The sequence below is a fragment of the Scyliorhinus canicula genome, chromosome 16 (assembly GCF_902713615.1).
Source record: "Scyliorhinus canicula chromosome 16, sScyCan1.1, whole genome shotgun sequence".
Lineage (NCBI taxonomy): Eukaryota > Metazoa > Chordata > Chondrichthyes > Carcharhiniformes > Scyliorhinidae > Scyliorhinus > Scyliorhinus canicula.
The window spans coordinates 122,795,249-122,801,248 of record NC_052161.1 but is presented as its reverse complement, the minus strand read 5'-3'; positions in this window follow the sequence as shown (position 1 = coordinate 122,801,248).

Below are 6,000 nucleotides of genomic sequence, written 5' to 3'. Positions count from 1 at the left end.
GGTCGGGGGTGGAGCATGGGGGTGGGGGCCACAAGTAACGCCCTGAGGCCGTCCAAATGGCGGCGGTGCACTCCTAGAGTACGCTGTTTTGGAGGGGGCGGAATATCGCAAAAGCGGCGCCGCCCCCGATTTCGGCGCCAACGTGCATTCTCCGTCCGGTCGCGAACGCGATTTCGGCGTCGGACACCAGAGAATCCCACCCAAGATCTCTCCCTACAGTGTATGCAAAGATTGCTAAATTGTAGAATCTCCCTTCAATGTCCTCAAAATCACTGACTCTATTGCAGGTCGTGAAACCATCGTAATTACACTGACTCAGCTGCAGTTTCGCAGCCTCAATTAAAGGGTTCAAAATCAATAGTTCTGTTTCCAGGCCTTGCTTGTTTGTTGCTGATGCAATACCTGCACAAACTTGTACATCAGCACTGGCGATGTCTGCTTGTCAGCAACTTCTTGTTCAAACATCTGTTTCTGCCGACAACATTTAAATCACTACAATCTCACTGATGCGTAATGTTGGTCTGAGGAAACTCAGCAGTTTAAACAGTTCAGTTCTTGTTGTTGGAAATAAAATTGATTTCCATTAGGATGCTTCTTGGGTGTAAAATTGACGCAAAGCAGACAAGTTTGACAGTGGGACAGGTTTCACCCGATCTGTGCCATACAGAAATAAAACTTCCCCTATACTAACACATCAAACACTCCAGGGCAGGTTCAGCATTGATTAGGTTCAGAGGAAATCTCCCTAAAGACCAGAGATGTAGCGCTGCCGGAGTGCATCAGACTGCTGCTCCGGCATCTCCTATTCAAAGGCTTTAATATTCACCATTGGATGGTAAACTCTCCTTTGTCGAATCAGATGAACTTGTATCTGAGATCATCATTACAGATGTCAGAGCAGCCCTCTCGAAGGTCAACCCATGGAAAGGCACTGGCCCGGATGGGGTACCCGGACGAGCACTCAGGTCTTGCGCGGATCAGCTGGTGGGGGTATTCGCAGACATCTTCAACCTCTCTTTACAACAATCTGAGGTCCCTATCTGCTTCAAGAAGACGACCATCATACCTGTACCAAAAAAAAGCTAAGCAGCATGCCTTAATGACTATCGTCCAGTGGCTCTGACATCCATCATCATGAAATGCTTCAAATGGTTAGTCATGGTATGAATCAACTCCAGCCTCCCTCCCCTCCAACTCGATTTTCAAATTTGCTGATGACACCACCGTAGTGGGTCGGATTTCAAACAATGGGGAGATAGAGTACAGGAATGAGAGAGAGAATCTGGTGAACTGGTGCGACGACAATAATCTCTCCCTCAATGTCAACAAAACGAAGGAGATTGTCATCGACTTCAGGAAGTGTAGTGGAGAACATGCCCCTGTCTACATCAATGGGGACGAAGTAGAAAGGGTTTAGAGCTTCAAGTTTTTAGGTGTACAAATCACCAACAACCTGTCCTGGTCCCCCCCATGCCGATATTACAGTTAAGAAAGCCCACCGACGACTCTACTTTCTCAGAAGACTAAGGAAATTTGGCATGTCAGCTACGGCTCTCACCAATTTCTACAGATGCACCATTGAAAGCATTCTTTCTGGTTGTATCACAGCTTGGTATGGAGCCTGCTCTGCCCAAGACCGCAGGAAACTACAAAAGGACGTGAATGTCGCTCAATTCATCACGTAAACCAGCCTCCCATCATTGACTCTATCTATAATTCCCGCTGCCTCGGAAAGGCAGCCAGCATAATTAAGGACCCCACGCACCCCGGACATACTCTCCTCCACCTTCTTCCGTCAGGAAAAAGATACCAAAGTTTGAAGTCACATACCAACCGACTCAAGAACAGCTTCTTCCCTACTGCCATCAGACTTTGAATGGATTAAATTGATCTTTTCTCTACACCTTGCTATAACTGTAACATTATATTCTGCAGTCTCTCCTTCCTTCCCTATGTACAGTATGCATTGTTTGTACAGCATGCAAGAAACAATACTTTTCACTGTATACTAATACATGTGACAATAATAAATCAAATCAAATCACAAAAGTTGTTTGGCAATTCCATTATACCATCCACTTGCTTTTTTCTTCCACTGATCTCAGTAGAATCTGCTCCATTAATTGTCTGACTGGATTTAAATCCTCACTGCCTCCAATATTGAAGTTTCTTGTTTCCAGAAGGGGGATTTGGCTCATTGATGGCAACAATCAGAACTGGAGGGAAATCCTCTCCCAAGCATGTGGGACTGAGTGATTTGTGACACAGATGCGATCTGCATGGGGACCATTTTGAGTGAATTCTACCTGCTGTATTATGTGGGGCACAAGGGCATGTTTGGTCACAGGTTACTGGAGTTTGAATTCAGGACGAACGGTAGGAGTTGACTGGAATATCCAGAGCTTGCAGTGTGGCTGTGATTCTGGAAGCTGGAGAGGTTAAGAGGTGGCAGAGGGAAGGTTGGGCAAGGTCCCAGGCTTCATGCTGCTGCTGTTGAATGTCTCTGAGTCACTGTGCAGCAGCAACAATAGAAGCAACCCTCCTATTAGAAAAATACAGACCTTACAAATCCCTGCACACAGCTTGTTCATAAACAGGCATTTTAGGGTCTTTGAAGCTCAAGGTTCCCAGGATCTGGCATCATTATCCCCAGATACTCTGCTGTGATTGCCTACTGAACACTAACTAATTCCTTGGCTGTGATGAGCTGAGGATATGAACCGCAGTACATACCCAACTTTCTAGCTTGTCATGCATGCCCAATTGGTGGGACTGGAAAGGAATGTGAAATTCGCTCCCGCCTGCAATCAGCTCCCGACATCAATTTCATGCTGGCTGACCAACTGACTGCTGGCCTGTGTGAAATGTGTGCTGAGACAGGCTCAGTCAGCACTGCGGGCGGGAGTGGGAAGAGGGCAGGCAATAGGAGCAGTAAGGGTGTGGGCGGGAGTTTAAATGGAGCTTCCTGGAAGATGGCAATCGGTGATCAGACATATACAAAAAACAACAGGGCTCAGAGAATCATAGAATCCCTACAATACAGAAGGAGACCATTCGGCCCATCAAGTGTTCACCGACCCTCTGAAAGAGCACCCTACCCAGGCCTGCACCCCCACCCTATTTCTGTAACCCCACCTAACCATCCTTAGACACGAAGTGGCAATTTAGCAAGGTCGATACACCTAACCTGCACATCTTTGGACTGTGGGAGGAAACCGGAGCACCCGGAGGAAACCCACGCAGACACGGGCAGAACATGTAAACACCACACAGACACGGGGAGAAAGTGCAGACTCAGGAGCCTGAGGGGGCTGCTTTGAAAATGGAAACATTTTATTACTTGAGTTACTGTGCTGTTAGTGTCTGTAGTGTGTTATCAGCAGTAGGGGCCCAGGCGGGATGGAAATACCCAGGCCCAGTCTACTCCCACTTTTCTGATGAGTGCCTGTGGGTTTTCCTGCAGGCAGTTTGTCCTCAACGCTATATCTTGCTATCTCTAAATAGGAAGCCATCTCATACGACAAAGGAGGCCAAACAGAGGTGCCAGGTCTGGTCAGTTGCACATAGGACCTGGAGGCAGTGCAAGAGAAGGTTTAATGACCTTCTATGCTCTGCCAAGGTGAGTACTGAATGCAGTTGAAACCTTGGATAGATGTCTTTGTAGCAATTGTTGATGCTCTTGAGCGCAAAATGCAGAGTGTAAAGTGGCAGATAATTCTGTGGCTGGCCTGTAAGTAAGGGTGAGGTGCAGCAATGTGATGGGGACAAACCTGTGTCTTTGTTGGGAAGACTGGTATTTTCTGGCATTTAAAGGGAGACTTTTGAAAGCACTTTTGTCCTTTCAAGAGAAGAGGAATCACAATGCACAGGAGCAAGACCGACAGGCGGTGGGGTTCCAAACCTTTTTCTCTTAAGTCAGGTGGAGGAGCAAGCTCTGGAAATGTCCTGTTAACATTCAGTAAGGTCCACTCGCCATGGAGCGGCAAGGGCCTCGGATGAGGCCAAGGGTCCAGTGGACATGGAAAAGATTGGTGGTGGGTATGAAAGATGTAGGGCAGTGTTTGTAAGACTGGCATGTGCCAAGGGATTCCCCGTTCCTGAAATGAGGTGTTGACGCCGGGGCAGGATTCGTGGACTTCCACAATCGCAAAACTGGCGCTGCACCTGGACCAATTCAGCGACTGTTAATGGGCTAGCACCGGTGAAACACAGAACACGATCGATTCCCATGAGAAATAGTGCGGGATTCGCTGGATCCTCAATTACACTCAGGAGGCTGAGAAGCTGCAGCTGCACATACACATTCCACTCCCCGCACACACTCACCGCAGTCAACAAGATGGCACTGGTTGAGCTGGAGCAGGCGCATACAGCTGATGGGTCGGCTGGGGCCAGAGGGCACCTAGGGGGTGGCCTGGGGGGACTAAGTTCACAGTTGGCAGTCAGCGGCACGGGCAGCTGCATGGCTGCCTTGCAGACTGCGGCAATGGTGTTCTGTGCCCGTCCACCCTGACCCTACAGCCCACCTCTTAGCCACCCCCGCTACTCCCCCGGCACTGCCAGAAGCCCCCGGCAAGCGGCACGACTGTGAGCAAACTATGGCGATATTGGACACTTTTTGAACACCCCCTCTCCCTCAGCAGCATTTTTAAAAGCACAAGTGAATCTCGCCATCGGGAGTAGGCGGAGAATCACGGACACCCCGGAGAATACTGGGTGAGGCCCGCTAATGGGGCTGGATTCTCTTTTTTAAAAATAAATTAAGAGTGCCCAATTAGGGCAGCACGGTGGCCTAGTGGTTAGCACAACCGCCTCACGGCGCTGAGGTCCCAGGTTCGATCCCGGCTCTGGGTCACTGTCCGTGTGGAGTTTGCACGTTCTCCCCATGTCTGCGTGGGTTTCGCCCCCACAACCCAAAAATGTGCAGAGTAGGTGGATTGGCCACACTAAATTGCCCCTTAATTGGAAAAAATAATTGGGTAATCTAAAAATTTAAAAAAAAAAAGAGTGCCCAATTGATTTTTTCCAATTAAGGGGCAATTTAGCGTGGTCAATCCATCTAACCTGCACATCATTGGGTTGTGGGGGTGAAACCCTCGCAAACACGGGGAAAATGTGCAAACTCCATACGGACAGTGGCCCAGAGCCAGGATCAAACCTGGGACCTCGGTGCCATGAGACAGCAATGCTAACCACTGTGCCACCGTGCTGCCATGGGGCTGGATTCTCTGCACCATGATGCCGATATTGCGTTCGGCGACGGGGCGGAGAATCCGTTTCTCGCGCACAAAATCGGGACTCACGCTGGTTTTGCAATTTTCCGCAGCCCCCCCCCCGAACATCAGCGTACTCCTCCGAGCATCCACTGCCTCAGGCCTGAGGCCTGCCTCGCGATTCTCCGTCCCCGACCGGCCGAATTCCTGACGGTGTGGTTCTAACATGGTCCCACCGTCCGTGATACTTGGTGGCGGCTGCGGACTCCGTCCAGGGCCACCACAGTCGGGGGAGGGCCAATCGGAGGGCCGGGGGGGTTTCATTGGGAGCTGGGGGCTATGCGTGCGGGCGTTCGGGGCTGGCGAGCGGCCAATGTGGGACACTATTTAGTCGGTCTAGGTTTGCAGGCTGAGTCCGCCATGGAGCACGGTTCTGCCGCTGGAGGCTGTCGCCGTGCGCATGCGCGGCCTGTGACCCAGAAGTGTGGGGGGCCGTCTCAGCAGCTAGTGAGCTGTGAGCGCTATGACAGTTGCCTGCGAGCCCCCTGCAAAACGGTGAATCTGTGGCCTTTTCCCGCCAGTTTTCCTGGAGTAAAAGACCACAGTTTTCCCAACGGCGTGGGGTCTTGTCCCAAAAATGGAGAATCCAGCCCATGACATGCCAAGGGTGTTTACTGTATGTGTAGAGTGGAATGCATTGACGCTGCTGTCAAGGCCCCGGAGAATTGCAATTTGGCATGAAACCGCCAACATCCACGATTTCGGTGTCAAAACTGATTCTCCTCCC